The sequence below is a fragment of the Astatotilapia calliptera genome, chromosome 2 (genome assembly GCF_900246225.1).
Source record: "Astatotilapia calliptera chromosome 2, fAstCal1.2, whole genome shotgun sequence".
Lineage (NCBI taxonomy): Eukaryota > Metazoa > Chordata > Actinopteri > Cichliformes > Cichlidae > Astatotilapia > Astatotilapia calliptera.
In genome coordinates, this window is record NC_039303.1 from 10,861,134 (window position 1) to 10,881,773 (window position 20,640).

Consider the following 20,640-nt stretch of genomic DNA (forward strand, 5'->3'; position numbering starts at 1 on the left):
TCAGTAGTTTATTGAACGGCATCGCCGAAACATCAGTATCAGCGAGCTGTCGGCTTTCAGCCCCGACCGTGTCCGTGCCATCGGGTAAGAAAGGCGACATCTCACTGATTCTGATGCGTCGGCGGGTCCGCGCTTTGTGTTTACATCTTTGTGAAGAATCTGTGTTACTGCTCTCATTTACTGTTTTAGTTGTTTGGTGGTTTAAATTTTGTGAGGTTTAACCTGAGATTCTGGCATTTCGGGCAAAATAAATTAATATTAAAAAATCGATTCATGATTTTAATGAATCAATATCACGTTATCCAAGTTAGAATCGATTTTAATCGATAAATCGATAATCAAAACCCACCCCACCTTTAAAGCTTTTTAGCATTTTATACTCTTCAAGTCTTTTGATATATTTTACACAGTTAAAACAGAAGCTGACCAATGATGCTTTAAAGATGGGAACATTTCATTCCAGTTTCAGAAGACAAGAAAAGCTGACAGGTGTGTTTTGTTGTGTTAACTTATTGTTGTGGAGGAACCACAGTAAATTTGTGGTCATTAAAATGATAAACACCAGAATGATACATGACACACCGCTCTCACCTACATAAGCTCCATTTACAGGTTAAAAGTCCTGGTGCGCTCTTTAGAGCAGTGCAATAATAAAAGGTGGGAAAAAACAAAGGCATCTTATCAGTATGTTCAAGTTGTTAATATATTGTTTGTCTATGAATTAAAACACATCTCTAATCCAAGTTTAAGAAGTTTAAATGCAGTAAAAATATTAAAATGAGCAAAGAAGAATTCAAAAAGTTGAAAACAGATGAACTGAACTCTCGCACAGGTCTGCTGAGGTCAGCCACGCATCAGCTACCTCACAGAAGTCGAGGTGTCAGTGAATGAAGTGATCAACTAAGGAAGAGCTGTCACAGATCGATCGAATAGAGATCAGACCGAGGAGGAGCAGGTGATGCAGCACGGAGGCGATGTGTTACTGGGATTAAAGCCTGAGATTAGCTGCACTGACATATCAGCGCTTGTTATCATGATGAGTTCAAAGAAAGAAAAACGGCTCCAAAGGCGGGAATTCAAAGCGAGGCAGCTGGAAAATAAATGACCTCTACTTCATTTCTACTTTGCAGGAATTTTGTTAATGTTTTTCACACATTTTATGTATTTTCATAAATTTTTTATGCACATGCACTCCGCACGTAATTATTAAAAATAACTTTTCATACAACATTAATCATCAGTTAATCAGTTTGGGTTTTTTTGTTTTTGCCTCAAAACTATGAAATTATGTTTTTTAAATTATTCAGATATTTATTTATTTATTTTGGTAAATTGTATTAATTTAAAAATGTTTTGGGATTATTTAACAGTATTTTACAGACCTTTGATTATTATTTGCAGACATTCTATTTATTTTCATTCTTTTTACACATTATTAATATGTGAAATTTTTCATTCTAATTTATATTACCATTATGACATATGGTATTCAGAGTTCAAGCATTTATTATTAATAATTTAGAGGTATCTCTTTTTTAAATGGACATTTGTTTCCCTTTCTGACATTATTTTTGTCTTTATTCATTTTTTCCTATAAAATTCTTTCTGTTTATCATTTTTAATTAATTCTATATAATGTATTAATATTTTTTTTCTCTGTGTGATGCGGTGCAGTAATAAAGCCTTCAGAGGGCGGCAGGGCTCTCCTCTATGAAACACCTCCACCCTCTCTCTACCAGGACAGCGTGCAGAAGACGTCAAAGCAGGGCAAACCCACACCGGAGCATCCTGCCTGCTGCCTTCTTCAAAGATGCTACTGAGGCTGCGCAGAGCTGGAGCATTCTAGTTGTAGTTTTTTTCAGCCATAACGCGATAAACAGCATCTTTTTAAACGAATTACATACTTTGTTTTATTTTATTTTTTTAAACTTTACTGTTATTTCAGTGAAGAAGAAACTTAAAGAAAGAACATTATAGACTGTATATAAAAGATGGGAGTATCCCTCATGACATCACCCATGTTGGTTTTTATTTTATAGTAAAGTCCAGCTTGTCCTTAAAGGAAAGAAAGAGAGTTGTTTGGACATTTATGTCCATACTTGATTATGGCAATGTGATTTATGCAGGGCTGCACATAAGTGGTCCGCAGGTGCGTATTTGCTGTCAAAAATAATAATTTTGTCTGCTAGAGTGGGATTTTGACGGCATATTTTGCATCACATCTCTGTGCGTTCATCATTTGTTTGAAGCCAGCTCACCTCCTGCAACCATTTTTCCAAGAATATGCGCTTCTTTTGCGGTTCAGACTCCTTCTGACATTTCTTTGGAGGTGGAGGAACAGCAAAGCAATTGCTTAAAGGAGCTTGCTTCTTCAACATCTTTAAGAGTTCTAAACAAATGTCTGTCCTCCTCCAGAAAATCTTATGTATGCAAACACGCGTTGCAACTTCATATCTGGCGCGCGTCTTTTATTTTGACAGTGAATGCACACCTGTGGACCACTTATGTGCACCCCTGTTTATATGCATGCATCATGTGAATGATTACATGTGCAGGATCCTGTCTGTCATGGAGCACTGAGATCCATTATAAATTCTAAAGCTCTTACTCACCACTGTACGTTGTCTGCTCTGTCATGTCGTAGACTCCACCACTGGTATTTTCTTTATCTGTAAGGCTATTCTAGGTTTGCTCCCATCTTATTTACAGACATACAATAATCAAAAAAGTCTGGGGAGTCATTGTCATTGGTCCCAAGAGTTATTCCTTAAATCTGTCTCAAAGGTTCACACTGAATTTGGAAAAAGATCATTCGAATCTGCTGCTCCATCCTCCTGGAATCAGCTGCAGAATAAACTAAAACTGAAGGAACTGATGCCAATGAATTGAAGGCAATTTTAAACCACTTGAATGGAGTCGATTCAGGCACCAAAATGTTTTGCCTTCCTTTTGTTTCTGACATTAGACAAATACCTTTGATATATATTCTTTATTAATGCTGACATTTAAGTCTTGGTTCATTTTTTACTCTTTCACTGCACTTACGGTTTATGGATTTGTATGTTTATGTGCCATTAATGTATAAAACCTATGATCGTACTGCTGTCCTTCTTGACCAGGACACTCTTGTGAGATTTTTTATCTTGAGAGTTTATTTTTTCCTGGTTAAATACAGTGGGGCAAAAAAGTATTTAGTCAGCCACCGATTGTGCAAGTTCCCCCACTTAAAATGATGACAGAGGTCAGTAATTTGCACCAGAGGTACACTTCAACTGTGAGAGACAGAATGTGAAAAAAAAAAATCCATGAATTCACATGGTAGGATTTGTAAAGAATTTATTCGTAAATCAGGGTGGAAAATAAGTATTTGGTCACCTCAAACAAGGAAAATCTCTGGCTCTCACAGACCTGTAACGTCTTCTGTAAGAAGCTTTTCTGTCCCCACTCGTTACCTGTATGAATGGCACCTGTTTGAACTCATCATCTGTATAAAAGACACCTGTCCACAGCCTCAAACAGTCAGACTCCAAACGCTGCCATGGCCAAGACCAAAGAGCTTTCGAAGGACACCAGGAAAAGTATTGTAGACCTGCACCAGACTGGGAAGAGTGAATCTACAATAGGCAAGCAGCTTGGTGTGAAAAAATCAACTGTGGGAGCAATCATCAGAAAATGGAAGACATACAAGACCACTGATAATCTCCCTCGATCTGGGGCTCCACGCAAGATCTCATCCCGTGGGGTCAAAATGATCATGAGAACGGTGAGCAAAGATCCCAGAACCACACGGGGGGACCTGGTGAATGACCTGCAGAGAGCTGGGACCAAAGTAACAAAGGTCACCATCAGTAACACACTACAACGGCAGGGAATCAAATCCCGCAGTGCCAGACGTGTTCCGCTGCTGAAGCCAGTGCATGTCCAGGCCCGTCTGAAGTTTGCCAGAGAGCACATGGATGATACAGCAGAGGATTGGGAGAATGTCATGTGGTCAGATGCAGAGGAGGAGCCAGACATTTGAAACACCCGGGGCTTAGCCCTAAAGGGTAGTATGCATGTGGGATTTTTTTTTTTTTTTGAGGGGGGTGTAGAAATGACTGAAAGATTAATAGGCTCTGTTTTGAGTTTTGTTCAAAAAAGAATGACTTCATATAGGGAAATATATATATCACACATGCAGGACACCTTAAACTAGTTTTTTAATTGAGCAGCAAGACAGAACGAAGTCGGGGCTGTATCAAGACACGAGGACTAAACCCCAATTCAACCAGACCCAGAACTGATCCAGAATTAAAACAGGACTACAACAGTTCAAAAGCAGGATTACTGAGGACTTAACCAAGACATAACCACAATCAGAACTAGATGATAGTAGCACTAAAAATCATCATAGACCTGCACTACACTTATTTATTTAATTCTACCAAAGTACAATATTTAGATTGAGAAAAGTTTATATAATTATTTAGCCTTGTTGTGCAAACAAGCCTGCAGAACTTAATAAATATAGAATTTGAAAAATAGCAAACCTAAAAAGAAACACTAGGTATGAGATACATGAGTACCTATGATACGGTGATACTTTTGGTAAACAACCATTTGACTAACATGTGTGTCTCACCTGCTCTTGTTCCATCTCTGTTCCTCTCTCTCCCTCTTTGTGCTGACAATCATCAAATATACAGTTGAAACCAGATATTTACAAACTCTTCAGATCAAAACACAAACACTTTTTTAATTGTAACATCAAATCAGACTAAATGTTTATTTTTTTTAGATTGATAAATATAAAAACATATTTGTTAACTTTAAGAGTAAAGAGAGAAACTGTGTTTTTTAATTGCAAATGGCACCAAATTGTATTCAAACTGAGCCACACTTATGGAGCTCCACGATTCTTTTCCTGGTGTTTTGGTTGACATCTCTTGATTTTCCCATGTCAAAGAAACAGGCTCTGTGTTTTGCCTTATATGCATCCACAGCTGTGCCACCAATTTACTCACATGGACTCTACTAACCTATCAGAAGCTTCTTCAGCTCAGAATGGAATCGTCTGGAGTTTTCTTATTAATTAACAATAAACTTAGTGTATATGTACTCCTAAATTTAATGAAAGTGATAAAAAACAGAAAGCTCTGTCTCTCTTTATTCTGACATTTAACTAATTCAAAATATATTTCAATATTTATCTAAAACAAAAGTTTACTCTAAATTGATGTTGTACAGTAAAAATGTTTTATGTTTTCTCCCTAAAGTGTATGTAAATATCTGGTTACAAATGTGAATATCCTGCTGTGTACTGAAATCCCTCTTGTTTTGCATAGAAATATACTGAACAACATACAAAGCATAATATATAAAATAACATTTACCTGAGTTTTTTCTTTGAAAGAAGCCTCTAATGTCCATTCTTATATTTCAGTACATAACTGAAACCGAATTAGTCGGGGAGGGTAAGAACTGAAAATATGAAATAAACACACGTAAGCTAAGACTCTCTAAAAAATAGCATTTGTTCGGCTTTTCATTTCGCCATTTGTTGATTCACTTGAAGAGCAAGTAACGTAATATTGGTCAAGTGATCAGTTTCATATCAATCTTTCGTGATGCACCGTCATATTTACATTATTTGTACGGTACGAATGATTTGCTTTGGTACCTGCTCAAACTTAAGCTCTCCTTAGTATGGCTGGCTCCGTCTCTCCAACAGTGCACTCACGGGCAGCAGCTCCCCCCGCCCCCTCGCTCAGTCGCTTAGTGCCTGAGCTTGGATCATACCAATATCAGGGGGGGATTCACGCACAGTCGTAAATTCCCACAGTGTGCACTATGTGCTTCGAATATTGTGTGTACTTTTTGTTTTATACAGTTGTCAGCCAGGCATCTAACTATGAAAAAATTACACTCCAAAATACCCCGGGCTTCTGACAAAACAACCCGGGCTTAAGCCCCGTAAGCCACCCCCACGCTCCGCCCCTGGTCAGATGAAACCAAAGTAGAACTTTTTGGTATAAACTCAACTCGTCGTGTTTGGAGGAAGAAGAATACTGAGTTGCATCCCAAGAACACCATACCTACTGTGAAGCATGGGGGTGGAAACATCATGCTATGGGGCTGTTTTTCTGCCAAGGGGACAGGACGACTGATCCGTGTTAAGGACAGAATGAATGGGGCCATGTATCGTGAGATTTTGAGCCAAAACCTCCTTCCATCAGTGAGAACTTTGAAGATGAAACGAGGCTGGGTCTTCCAACATGACAATGATCCAAAACACACCGCCCGGGCAACAAAGGAGTGGCTCCGTAAGAAGCATTTGAAAGTCCTGGAGTGGCCTAGCCAGTCTCCAGACCTCAACCCCATAGAAAATCTGTGGCGGGAGTTGAAAGTCCGTGTTGCTCGGCGACAGCCCCAAAACATCACTGCTCTCGAGAAGATCTGCATGGAGGAATGGGCCAAAATACCAGCTACTGTGTGTGCAAACCTGGTAAAGACCTATAGTAAACGTTTGACCTCTGTTATTGCCAACAAAGGTATTGAGTTGTATTTTTGTTATTGACCAAATACTTATTTTCCACCCTAATTTACGAATAAATTCTTTACAAATCCTACCATGTGGATTCATGGATTTTTTTTTTTTTTCACATTCTGTCTCTCACAGTTGAAGTGTACCTCTGGTGCAAATTACTGACCTCTGTCATCATTTTAAGTGGGGGAACTTGCACAATCGGTGGCTGACTAAATACTTTTTTGCCCCACTGTAAATGTTAATAAAAATAATAACTGGTCAGATGATGTCATTAAAAATGCTCCAAAAGACTCCAACAGCACAAAAACGGCCCCAGGACTCCAGTTAGCTGAGGTTGCCTCATATGTACGCTGATATCCTTCGCTCTCATCACGTCACCTGTAAGCTGTCAGTTTATCTCCTGACTCACCCACGTTTCACTTTCCATCCTGTATGTACAACACTGCAGGAGAATATTTCAGGTTTTGCGTCCCATTTAAACCTCCTTGCTGTGTTATGCTTTTATTTCATTTTTCCCAATTAGCAACATTTCTCACAATAACTGAAAATCTCTGTCGTTAAGCTGTGTCTTATTAAGATTTTGTCACGTTTTGCTTCCTGAGTGAGACCTGAAACCTTTTAATGAAAGCTAACAGACGCTTTTAGGTTTGCTTGAGCTGCAGGTTAACAGTAAATGTAAAAAGGTGAATCTCACAACGTCCGTTTGGTGGAAAGTTTCCCTGCAGGCTGACGGCTGCTTAGATGAAGCTGCAGTTATGAAGACGAGGTCGGTGCTCAACAAAGTGGCACAATTTAATTTGTGTGGCAAAACTGCACGGCTGCGATAGACTCGGTAATGAAACCTCTCAGCTTTAAGTTCTGTCTGCTTTATATTCACAAAGAGAAACGAGCGAGGCAGCCATCGTGGAGACATGCAAATACACTGATCTCTCTAATACGAGCGGCGCCCAATTGGATGGCGACTTTGACAAGCAGAACAAATGCCCTGCGAGCGCAAACATGTGCAGGTCAGGAGGAGCGGCGCTGATGGCCGAGGCAGAATTCAACTTTCTTTATCCTCTTTTCAACGCTGGCAGTCACATTCTGCCTGTTCGCTTACTGTTAAATTAGTCATCTGAGATTAGAGACGGCTTAAGGAAGAAAACTTTTCTCTCAAAAGTTGATAAAGCTCTGCGACTTCATGTATACGCAACATATGCAAAAACAAAATGTGGAAGTTTGTCTGTGCTGGAAAAGTCTCTGTGAACTTTTAACATATTAACAGCGATGCATTTTAACAGAGATGGGTAACAGGGAAGCTCTTATTTTGAAATTCATCTGTACAAAGACTCTTTTCTCTGGTCTTTTTTCTGGATTTGGACCAACCTGTCTATAATCTGTTATTCAGGTAGATGAATGGATAATTTCAGAATATTTTTACTGATGTGTCTGTACACATTAATAGAAACTTGTAGTTTCTAGTTAACTGTCTAAAGCCACAAATGCGTCTTACATTTATACGTTTATGATGTTAAGTGATAGTGAAAGAAGAGTTTACTAAGCTTCACGCTTAGCTTTCTTTGGTTGTTTTTCCTGTAATTACTACTAAAAATAAATGTAACCCTGAAAATATTTACCTTTTCCAGAAAAGTCACTTTTGCTTTTCTACAGATATAGGGTTAGGATTAGTGCCGTCAGTGTTCATCTTGTTAAAATGACGTTAACGCCATAGCCGCATTAATGGGGCAAAAATTTGACTGAAAATTCACATGCAAGCTTTTTTTTTCAAGGCTGTGGTATTTGCCCGCAAACAATACCTTTCAGCTAGCTAAAACAGAATATTATGCTATCACCGAGCAACATGGCTAATGCCTTTCACACAGCTTTGTCTCCACTCCAAAGAGCCACAGAAGTAAAAGCTAATAATAATTGAAACAATCTTTGAAAAAATGACTTACCAAGCATGGCAAGCAACTCAAATATGTAGAGCAAAATGTTCTGAAACGGCTTCACTTCAGCTTTGATTGGAGCCTATGGTGCTGGGGGCGGAGTCTGTGAATTTACTCTATCCGGTTGTTCAGTCTGACGTCACTAGCCGTGTCTGGGTCTAAACTCCGCTGCAGGTCCATATATCAAACGATCACTGTGGCATTACTGAGAGTTGAAAAACTGTCTAAAGTCTTTCATCTTTAATAAAATGATCAGTGTTCTGCTCTACCAGGTGTAACAATTGAGTTTAACATCCAGGCATCCATGAAAACGGAATTTATGACATTTAACGGAGTTAGAAGTTAGCAGGGAGTTAGCTGACTGTTTTAGGAGCTTTTTGAGATCAAATAGAAGAAAATACATAGCATTAAACTGAACAACCGGATTCGGTTGTTCAGTGATGACGTGACGAATCCTACTTCCGGGCCTAAAGTAGTCTGCGTTTAATATGGCTTTTGTGTTGTTAACATGTTTAATGTTATGTATTTTCTTCTATTTGATCTCAAAAAGCTCCTAAAACAGTCAGTGATCACTGTTGACCTCCCTCGGCTTTTATTACCGCTAATCATTTATTTAAGCTCAGTTTTTAAAACCTTAGGATGTAACTACAGCTCAGCCCATGCAGCAGTATATGAATGACTAACCTCGTATTGTGGATGGATTATCTCAGTTGTTCTCCTGGCTGAAGTTTGGTCCTTTTACAGCATCCTGCCATGCGATTACATTTGTTCCGGACCACCGAGAACACTCATGTTAACTTTTATCGAGTGGAAAAAAAGTTAGCTTGTTTATATTATGCTAACATAGCTGTGTCGCTAGCGGTCACATAGCACATCATTATATACCAGCTAGCCCGACTTCAGTAACCCTACAAACGTCACTGCTTTTTAGTTTTCTGTCTTCATTTATGCTGGAAGTGATAACAGAGCTGTACGTTTTAATTTGTTTTCAAATCCCCGCAGTCAGGACATGCTATATTGTATTTAGATAGAAGCTAGCAAGCTAACTTCTAACTCCGTTAAATGTCATAAATTCCGTTGTCATGGATGCCTGGATGTTAAACTCAATTGTTACATCTGGTAGAGCAGAACGCTGATCATTTTATTAAAGATGAATGACTTTAGACAGTTTTTCAACTCTCAGTAATGCCATAGTGATCGTTTGATATGTGGACCTGCAGCAGAGTTTAGGTCCAGACACGGCTAGTGACGTCAGACTTTATGACCGGATAGGGCATAGGTGTCAAACTCTGGCCCGCGGGCCAAATTTGGCCCGCAGCCTAATTACATTTGGCCCGCGAAGCCATACCAAATTACTATTAGAGCTGGCCTACTGGTATTATACAGCTAATATATATATTGTTTAGTATTAAGCTTTGCTTGTTCCATATTCAGTTTTTCAGCAAAACTTGTTTGAGTCCATAAGAAAAGATTCATTCTTATATCTGGAAGAAGATTTTTTTTTTCAATAAATATTAATGTTAGCCCGCGACTTTGTTCCAGTTTTGAATTTTGGCCCACTGTGTATTTGAGTTTGACACCCCTGCTATAGGGTTTTGAAGCGTGATGCCACGGGGGTGGGCGTGGAAAGGATTTTGGCCCGATCCGCCATTTTGGGGGTCTAAAAGAGCGCAAGCGAAAAAGGAGCGAAGGCACACACAACAGCCATGGTTCGTTCTTGCTGTGTGGTCTGCTGCAATGTTCGATCGCACGACCAGCAAGAGAATAAGGTTGAAAATGGTTTATCTTTTCATTCTTTCCCAACCTGGAAGCAACATGAGGCAGCTCGTGTATCGGATGTTACCAAACGAAGGCGTCTAGCCTGGATAGCAGCTGTGAGACAAGCTGATATCCAGTTCTCTTCCATCTCCAAATATCTGTTGGTGCTCCAGACAGTTTAATTCCGGTAAGTTCTAAATATGTTCATATCACTCTTTATAGCCTATTAGTTTTATTTTCGATGCACTCTGAGCTCATAGCAAATTAGAACAAACATCCTACTGAGTGATTTTGCAGAACTATGTGTGTCATAGCCCCTGTAGGAGTTCAGAGTTAAGAGGTCAAGAGTTAATGTTTCCATTGTAACACCTCCAGATTTGACATAGAAACACTCATTTTTAACACTCGATTTTAACTACTATCATTTTACACCTCAGAGTTACATTAAAAGAATGTGACTCTACTTAGAGTAAAATTAACTCTAAGTAGAGTTTTTGATTCATGAATCAATGACTCAAAGCACCCCCAAAGATTTCTTACTTTTTTTTGGACAATATTTGCTGCTTTTGTGAAACACTACTAAAAATATAAAAAGTATACAGTACTTGGTTGAGACGTAACATTTCAACAACAAAAGTATAGATACCCCTCCCCTCCCAAAATGGTTTGTTCCAGCTCGCCTCTCCTCTACTCTGGCTCTAGTGCTCTTGCTGCCAGAGTGATGGTGGCTGAGACACAGCGGAGCGGAGGTGTTAGTGCCTGGTTTAAAACAGGATATATTAGCTGCATTTAACCTTCACTTACTCTTTATGTTAGGTAAGAGTCAGAACATGATTCTTTTTAGCTGAAAAACATTACACCAGGTAACCTGCAGTGTTGAAAACGTGTTTTCCGATTATGTTTGCTGCCCTACAATCCATCCTGCTCTGTAGTAACATCAGCGACATTTGACCGTCCTGTTGCTCCCATTGAAATGTATATAGCTTATTTAAAATCTAAAACTTAAAATTGTCCGTAGCTTACTGTTGTTACCACTGTCCTGTTTGTAATGAATACTAACTAGCTAACTGATTGAATGCTCATTAACCTTATAACTCCTGCTGTCTGTGTGTGTGTACAGAGAGACAGCCAGGTTCATAACGGATATAAGGTAGTTTTTTCAAAAAAAGGAGCCACATTCAGGTAAAAGTGTAAAATCAAAGGATCCGTCAATCAAGAATAATGTTGGATCAGTGTTTCAATGTTTATATCTTTTATTAGATGTTCATGTGGTTTGGTTATTTGCCTTTTGGTTGAAAGAGTGTCATGGTCCCCGTGCCTGCCCAGCCGGCCTCACAAGGCTACACTTGTGTTTTTTTTTTTCTCTTTCTCCCCCTATCTCTCTGCCTGGGCGGAGCTCACAGCTGGCTCCCGCCCTTGGCTCTCACAGCTGTTGGCGATCAGCTGATTATCCGTCTTCTATTTGAGGCTGGGTCACAGATCCAGCTCCCGTGGTCTTACACCTTTATGCCTTCGTGATTTGTGAGTGATATCTCCCTTTCCCTGTTCCAGCTTATCTTCCCGGACCTGTGACCTCCCCGCGGTACGAACGTGTGTGAGGACGTGAGCGAGCGTGAGAGAGAGAGAGCCTTCCCCTAATCCCCTGGAACCCTGAATTTCCCGTCACTGTATATATTATTGCACAGGTGTGTAAATAAATTGTGTTTTCAGACATCAACCTACTCTGCGCTTGAGTCCCTGCTTTCAGCCCGTGACAAAGAGGACTTTTTGTTAGTGATCTTAATAGTACGTTTTTCATATTAATGTAATTTTTCATCTAATTGAATACAATCTATTTGTGTATGATTGTCAGTCCAAAGAGGGAGAGAGGAAATAGGGGAATGTGAGGAGAAAGTACAAGGTCAGGAAGACAGGAAGACGGGCAAAACAGAAACTGTTAAACTGACAAAGAGAAAAAACCTGATTTTAATCACACAATCTGGAAGTTGTGTTCTCCCTATATTAAAGCTGCTATACAGAATCTGCAAAACAAACTGGGTTGAAACATTTTTGACCCTCTAACAACATTTCAACATAACATTATAATTGATTGGGGAGATTAAAATTAATGATATATTTTTATGTGGTTCAGCCACAACTCTACTAAAACCTCAACCAGTAATAGATAGGCCAACTTTTGGACCGTCCAGTTGTCTGTATGACTGCTGCAGTACGTACATCACATTTGCACACTATCAGAAAGTGCCAAACAGCCCTGGTGGAGTGAGGAGCTGTAAAGAGAAGCAGATGCTCTGTTTATATTCTAAACATGTTTTAAGCTTGTTTCAAAGATTCTGTACAGCAGCTTTAAATGTTTTCCAAAAGCACACACACACTTATCAGTGTTTCTCAAACTTTTTACAGTGTGTACCACCTGATAAAATGTCAAGCTCTCCCAAGTACCACAATGAAAGCATGAAACTCATCAATCTTACAACACAAAATTAGTATTATTAAATTAGTAAAATTAGTATCTGCAGTAAAGATTTTTTCATGCATTGTATACGTTCTACCACAGGCAAAGTTGCCTCCATTTTTATATTTTTTTAATTAATATTTTGTAATAATTTATTTGTAATAATTTATTCGGTTTTGGGAGTATTGTTTTATGTATCTGTATTATATTATACATACTCGTTAAAAGTGAATCTCTGTCCAAAAAATGCACTCAGTTTACTTTTTACTCGCTATGAGCATCATTCATTATTCTCCCCCAGTAATTAAGGTTAGGATATGTATTTTTTCTATTCCAATCCATTCTTCTTTTGCAGCATTTAAATAAACTTTATCAGATTTGATGGTTTTGTTACAGACTTTTCAAAAAAGTGTTTTTCTTTCACATATGTGGGGATTAAATTGTGTTAAAAAAACAGTGATGTCATGTTTTGTGACGAGGACCAGGCACAGAGAGACTTGATGAATTTAAGAATCTTAGGATTTAATAAAGAAATTTGCAGACTTGCACAGAGATGGTAAAATTATGATGACTGATAACGGAGACGAAGACAACAGAGGACGAGGACAGGGAGGTACAGGGGTTTAAATGCACCAAGGAGACAGTCATAGAGAACTCGGGACAACTGGAGACATTTAAGGATGCAGGGACTGACAGAGAAGAAGTCTCATCTTGACGAGTAAAGTTTATTTTGCCTGGCTGGGCAGCTCTCTGGGTGCTCAGCACCCCCAAAGCTCTGATCCTAGAATCACCCCTGGTTTGAACCAAGACTTACACATTTAAGTACAATAATGGCAACATTTAACAATTTGACTCCAACATTTTCCACTACCCCTGATCACCTCCTGTGTGCTTTTAATCTGTTTTCATTCGTTCCTTATCAGGTCGTCTGTTGTTTCACACCATGTTTCCAGGTCTCATGTATTCATGTCCAGGTTTGTTCATGTTCATGTTAGGGTTCTTCATGTTGTATTTTTTCACCCAGTTTAGGTTAAAGTTTAGTTTTGCATCAGTTTGCCTTGCCCCTTTCTTTGTACCCTTCTATCAGCCTTATTGAACGGCTGGAGTGATGATGTCATCATCACTCCACAAGCCAATGAGATTATCACATGACATTTTTGAATGGGGATATTTCTTTTTAACTGTTTTCAATTTAACGTAATATTTAAGTGCTTCTTAGTTTTAGACTAGTTGGTTAGTCTATTTCAATGTTTTAAACCATATCCCAGGGTTTTTACTTCACCATTTATGGAGTTTTAACTAGGGCTGGGTATCGTCACTGATTTCTAGAATCGATTCAATTCCGATTCACAAGGTCCCGAATCGATTCGATCCACGATTCGATTTAATTCGATTTGATTTGAATCTGGGAAATTTTGACAGTCAGAAATATTATAATTCAGATCAGTACATTTACATATTTTTGTATCTATTAAAAGGAAGCTGACACACGCAAGACTTTATCAAAGGTGTGAGCATCACAGCAGAGGCCTTTGTGTCAAAGTAGCTGAAGATAAAACACAGAAAAACATGAAGGTGATTTTCCTGGCCTGGGATTTTATAAAAAATATTCTGCAGTACATCAAAAACGAAAGAAAACCATTAATCAACACATGAACATTACCTCTGAAGTTACAGCGGTTTTATTAGAGACACGGCTAAGCGTTTTGCATTTTGCTTAATTTTAAAAAGTTTAAATTTGTTCAATATTGAACGGCAGAAATTAGGTTTACTTTTCGGAAGTAAGTAAAAGGGAAAAAAAAACGTCGGCCGACAGCGCTGTAAACAACGGTAGACTTGTGCGTAACAAGCAAGCGAATAATGCAGAAAAGAGAGAGAGAGCTGTGCATGAAGTGTGATTTTTATCCTGAAAAGTCAGCAAAAGTCAGAGGGAATTCATGACGATGTTTATGTGAAGCGTAGTTTGGATCTTCTTTTGCTGCTGGTTCGGTCAATGAAGAGAGATAAAACTAACAGCCATATGATCAGCGCAAAAAGGGCGTAAACACACAGCGCGGACCCGCGGATCAGAATCAGCAAGCTGTCGGCTTTCAGCCCCGACCGTCAGCTGAGAAAGGCGACATCTCACTGATTCTGATCCGCGGGTCCGCACTGTGTGTTTACGTCTTTGTGCAGAAGCCATGTACCTGCTCTCATTTACTGTCTTAGCTGTTTGGTGGTTGTTGAAATTTTGTGATCTTTCACCTGAGATTCTGGCATTTCGGGCAAAAGAAATTAATATTAAAAAATCGATTCAGGATTTTAATGAATCGATTTTACGTTATCCAAGCCAGAATCGATTTTAATCGATAAATCGATTATAAAAACCCACCCCTAGTTTTAACAAGAAAATGAAAAAGACAGAGCTTAATTCTGTAAAGATTAGATGAAAAATACTCAAAGGATAAATTCAATTGGTTTATTATTTTGTTACATAAGTTGAAAAAAGTAAAACAAGTAACTACAGAAGCAACATAAAAGAAAAGTTAAACAATCAAATAAGTAAATGAAGCGGGGGGGGGGGAGAGAGAGAAGGAGACAAAACCCCAACAATCCCCTCTGAGCAACCACTAGGCGACAGTGGGGAGGAAAAACTGCCTTTTAACAGGCAGAAGCCTCCAGCAGAACCAGGCTCAAGAGGGGACAGATGCTGGGACTGGTTGGGGGGTGAGGGTGAAAAAAAGAAGAAAGATTAAGAAGGTAGGGAATATGTGTTAAGAGAGAAAGGGAGAGGGGGGACAGGAGAGGTGAAAATTAAGATGGATCACAGGTGGAGGAGGACGAGGCTAAATCATCTGAATAACCAGCAGAAGCCTCTTTTCTTCGTTTCCAGGTATTTTTCCATGGGCGCTTTTTTCTCCAGGATAAGGGTTCTCAACTGATCGTTTGTTTCTGCATTTTGCTTCTCGAGTTGCTTGCATCTTTGCTCCATTTCTTTTAATTCTGCTTTTGTTTTTTTCTAGGCTTTTCTTTCGGATCTTTGTATGTTGCCTCCTCCATTCGATTTGCCTTGCACATGTCTGTATTTCTCTCTTGTTTTTTGTTGTGCATCTCTTCTATCAGGTCAATTTTTCTCTTGAATTCTTGATGCATACGCAGCAGGTTTTCACATTTTTTCTCTTGTTGTTGCTTTTGTGCCTCCATTTCAGTTATTTGGCTCTTCAAGTCACTGACCCTCAACAACATCTCATTCATGAGCTCTGAGTGTTTTTTCCTTATTCCATCGATCGTACACTGCATCTCTGAACATTGTTTTTTCCAGTATTTCCTTTTCTCTTTCCAGTTCAGGTGTTTTGTCCTTCATTTCATTACAAAATTCTTGCAGTTCTAGATTCCTTCTCTCAAAGTCCAGGAGAATACGTTTTTCTTCTTCCTGTTGCTTTTTTTTCTTCAAGAAGCTCTTTATTTTTGCACTGTTTCATCAAACCTGACTTTCAGATCTATGTACATTTCCCTCATGGCTTTGAGTTTGTGCTGCATTTGTATTTTCTTTTCTCTTTCCAGTTCAGATGTTTTGTCCTTCATTTTATTACAAAATTCTTGCAGTTCTAGATTCCTTCTCTCAAAGTCCTGGAGAATACATTTTTCTTCTTCCTGTTGCTTTTTTTCTTCAAGAAGCTCTTTATTTTGCACTCTGTTTCATTAAACCTGACTATCAGATCTTCGTAAGTTTCCTTCATGCTTTTCAGTTTGTGCTCCATTTGTATTTCCTGTTCAGTCTTCTGTTGGCGGATTTTTTCAATTGTTTTCTCAGCTTCATTGAGCTTTCCTTGAAGCACCTGATTCTTTTGCTCCTTGTTTTGGAGATCCCATTGTATCTCCTCAATAGTAGCTTTCTTTCCTTGAAGCTGGGCAGATGTTTCTTTTAATTCAGCACTCTGTGTTCCCGATGAAAGAAAACAGGAAAAAAGCTTCTTTCGTCCTTGACGAAACTTCATTCCCCAGCCCTCATTGATAATTTTTATATCAGGCTGGCGTTGCTGTTTTCCTTCCAGGTCTTTATTTCGTGCTTCCAATTGTCTGCACTTCTCCTCTAGTTGAAGCTTCTCTTCTTCAATTTGTTTAACTTTGTAATGTAGGTCGAAGTTTTCCTTCTGACTTTCCTGTAATGCCCTTTGGACTGATAAGACACCATCCATGGTCATTTCTCCTGGAGAGATTAGCTGGCCAGACCCAGAGCGTTCTCACTCCCGAGGCGTAACATGTCGACGTTTTGTCACGTCCCGCGGCGTTCCTGAGGAACGCGAAAGGAGACCTTCGGCGTTCTTATGGTACGCGGCGGGTTATGGCTGGAATCCAGTGCAATGACGCTCCCGCGGTAATAGACGTTCCAGCCCTGTATTCCAGCCCTAAACCTAACCTTATCCCTAGCCCTGACCATAATCTTTTATGTTGCTTATTCCTGACCTTAACCAGGACTTTAATGATGTTAAATAGCGTGTTTCTAAGCGATTTGAAGAAAAAGAGCGAACATGTGTAGGTTCAGTCCAGACGGTTCTCATATTTCCTCTTTTTCCGAGGTCGTCATTTAGGAACGTGGTGGGTAGCCGAAAACGTAATATGGTGACGATTTGTCACCTAGCGTAAAATGTTACGCTTTGGGAGTGAGAACGGGTTGCCAGACCACGAAGGAGAGGCAGCATTATCTTTTTTTCTTTGTCGGCGTTTTCGTGGACGCATGTTGGAGCCTGTGCACAGTGACTCTGAAAAGGCTTGGAAATATTTCCAAATGTATCTCTGGTCGAACGTTTGAAGGCTGCGAACAAACTGCTTTAAAATTGCTGCTTCTGATCCCTATTTAAGGACTTCAGAACTTCAAAAGATCAAAGGTATTAAATAGGGATGGGCTATATCATACCGTTCACGGTAATACGGGTGTAATGTTGGGCAACGATAGGAAAAAGTATGACGGTGGCCAATTGGGTTCTTCTTCAAGCATCTCTCATGTGCGGTGAATTAGAGATCCAAGAAGACTGTTTCAGTAGCTTAACGACACGGTGGCACAGTGGTTAGCACTGTTGCCGCACAGCAAGAAGGTCCCGAGTTCAATTCCATCATCAGGCCGGGGTCTTTCTGTGTGGAGTTTGCATGTTCTCCCCGTGTTTGCGTGGGTTCCCTCCGGGTACTCCGGCTTCCTCCCACCGTCCAAAGACATGCAGATTTTTCTGACAATCGACAGTGCCCCTTATAATCCCGTGTGCCTTATGTATGAATTCTGTTTGTGTTTACTGACCTCGAAATGATTTTATGTGGTACACGGCGCTCGAAAATCTGTCAAATGTTTCAGTACGACTTTGCTAAGATACGAAGCCGCACCGCTTGATGGATTGTAGTAGCATTATGGCTATATTAGGCAGGCGCCTCGCGGAGTGATACGTACTGTGCTTCAACATAATATTACTGTATTGTGTGTGTATAATCTCTTTTTAAGTTTTGTGGATATTATACATGGTTATGCTGAGGATATGTCGGCTAATTTCCACTGGAAATGCCTTTTGGTTAAACTGTCAGCAAGGAATTTGCATTTGCACTGTTAATTTTTTACATAACTTTAATGCACATAAAAAAGCTGCTTGTTTAAGTGAAAATACATTGATGGGGTTTTTTTTTGCACTAATAAAGTTGAGGAGTTGTAAAGTATTTTGTCTAGTGTCAATTATATCGTCAGTTATATCGTTATCGCAAATTTTCAAATGTATATCGTGATAAATATTTTTGGTCATATCGCCCTGCTCTAGTATTAAAGATGTCCTTGTGACATCATCACTCAGTAAGCCAATAAGATCAATTAGATTGTCACATGACAGAATGGGGATGTTTTTTTTTAGTTTTTTTTTTAGTTTTAAGTAGAGAGTCATCAGTACTCAGCTGACAGGGCTGGTTGCTATCCGATTGTTCAGTCTGACGTCACTGGCCGTGTCTGGGTCTAAACTCCGCTGCAGGTCCATATATCAAACGATCACTATGGCATTACTGAGAGTTGAAAAGCTGTCTAAAGTCTTTCATCTTTAATAAAATGATCAGCGTTCTGCTCTACCAGGTGTAACAATTGAGTTTAACATCCAGGCATCCATGAAAATGGAATTTATGACATTTAACGGAGTTAGAAGTTAGCAGGAAGTTAGCTCGCTAGCTTCTATCTAAATACAATATAGCATGTCCTGACTGCGGGGTTTTGGAAACAAATTAAAACGTACAGCTCTGCTATCACTTCCAGCATAAATGAAGACAGAAAACTAAACAGCAGTGACGTTTGTAGGGTTACTGAAGTCGGGCTAGCTGGTATATAATGATGTGCTACGTGACCACTAGCGACACAGCTATGTTAGCATAATATGAACAAGCTAACTTTTTTCCACTCGATAAAAGTTAACGTGAGTGTTCTCGGTGGTCAGGAACAAATGTAATCGCATGGCAGGATGCTGTAAAAGGACCAAACTTCAGCCAGGAGAACAACTGAGATAATCCAGGTTAGTCATTCATATACTGCTGCATGGGCTGGGCTGTAGTTACATCCCAAGGTTTTAAAAACTGAGCTTAAATAAATGATTAGCGGTAATAAAAGCAGAGGGAGGTCAACAGTGATCACTGACTGTTTTAGGAGCTTTTTGAGATCAAATAGAAGAAAATACATAACATTAAACATGTTAACAACACAAAAGCCATATTAAACGCAGACTACTTTAGATCCGGAAGTAGGATTTGTCGCGTCATCACTGAACAACCGGATAGTAACTCCTGTGAGTGGCAGGAGGGGATGGGACACACACAGAGAAAGGCAAACAGGAATTAGACTCTGAAACAAATGCTTCCCAAGAGAAAACTGTAGGTCCGATCACAAAAATTCTTTCACCATGAGTGGCAGAAACTTCCAGACTACAACATATTAAGTTTTCATGCCTGTAGAGTGTATTATACTGATGTGGTGACAGTGTAAAGACACCTTGCGATGTTAAATTTGAGCTGAAAATTGAGAGCAGTTTTAGAATGGTTATCTATGGGGGACAGAGAGGAGGAGGCTGTACTTTGATGGCATTTGTGAGAAAACCGTGAATCTGATCTCAATGAGGAAGCCTCTGGATGAAAGAAGACAACGATAGCTACGTTTTGATGTATAAATTATAGATTTAGGGCAAACGGTTTGGGTGGGACAGGAAGGGAAAGACAAATTTTTCTAATTATTCTCCACAATCTGGTTTTATGGCAGTTGACAGTGGCGCGAACATTCTGTGAAAAATCTCAATTTTCCTAAAACTTAAACTGTTCTTGTGAAACAACCATAAAATATATCGCAACATGGATTCGGTCAATAAAAGTCCAAAGTCTTGTGACCAGTATAAAGTTTAAATGATATTTCTGCGACAAAGTATGGCCGAGCGGTAGGCATTCAAAGTGGCCTGAGTTGGCGCCTTTTTTCGGGCCTTTCCCATCGAAATGAATGGGGAAAAATGGGGTCTTTTTTGGGGAATTTTGGGTAAGCCGAGCGACGAATCCCTACCAAAAGTCATAGCACACCATTCCCGATTGAGCTGCACGAAATGGTGTAACATATGTGAGGGTTGTCGGAAAGCTTCGGTTCATAATTTCAGGTGGAAGAAAAATAATAACTGGAAAAATCTGCATTACCTGCGAAAATGCTGTGTGAATGCTGTAACACACTGAAGCTGTCTGCTGAAAACAGCTGAAAATAGCTAAAGAAGCTGAAGAAATCAAAGTCTGTATTTGAAAAGGTGTTGAAATTTTAATAACTTTGCAGAACCATATCAAGTTAACAAAAATTTAATAACTTAGCAGAAATGCAACTAGAAAAATTTGCATTTCCTGCGAAAATGCTGTGTGGATGCTCTAAAGCGGAAGCTGTCTGCTAAAACTAGCCGAAAAAGCTGAAAAGTTGCAGAAATTGTACAAACTTTGCAGAAGCAAAGGAACTTTGC